Raw genomic sequence first — 734 nt, forward strand, 5'->3', positions numbered from 1 at the left:
TGGGTTTTTTTTGTAATTTTTTGTTACCATAGCAACAAAAATTGGCAAAATTCATAAAAATGACAAAACACAATACTTGTTCATTATCAAGATTTTTGCTAATTTTTTTTATATTAATGCAATTTAACAGACAATAAAACTTATAATTTGTTTTGAAAATGATAAAGAATATATTAGCTTTAATTTAAGTGGCTGAAAGACCATAGCAAAATAAAAAAAGCCCTAGCAACATGTCTGAAATTGCTGAATTAATTCAGAATTAGCATCAAATGCATGGTTTTTCTAGGTATTGGATACAGATAAATAATGGAATTTGAATTATATACTCAACAGTTAGATAGTTAACACTAGATCTGCTTTTGGTAACCATGGGAACAAAAAGTTCAGATTTGATACAAACCATTATGTACCTTATAATATCTGTTTTGCAGCACTGTAAATGGACTTCTTTCAACCATTATCAACAAGCAATTATATTTATCTTTATTTACAACTCATATCTCTTGATTTCAAGAAAGGGTCATTTGGTTATTGTAATAACAATGTATGGCATAGTAATTTTAGATGGAGAGTCAGAGTTAATAATGTAGGATTGCTGAATTTGGTTGTTAAAAGTAAATGCATGTGGTACTGAGACATCTTCGCATTTCAAATGTTTGGCGTTGAGAATTCCTGATGAAGGTTAATCCAGAAAAACGCTTCCGACGCAAGAAATTGTTTTCAATTTTCTAATT

Source organism: Mytilus galloprovincialis, chromosome 9 (assembly GCF_965363235.1).
Source record: "Mytilus galloprovincialis chromosome 9, xbMytGall1.hap1.1, whole genome shotgun sequence".
Classification (NCBI taxonomy): domain Eukaryota; kingdom Metazoa; phylum Mollusca; class Bivalvia; order Mytilida; family Mytilidae; genus Mytilus; species Mytilus galloprovincialis.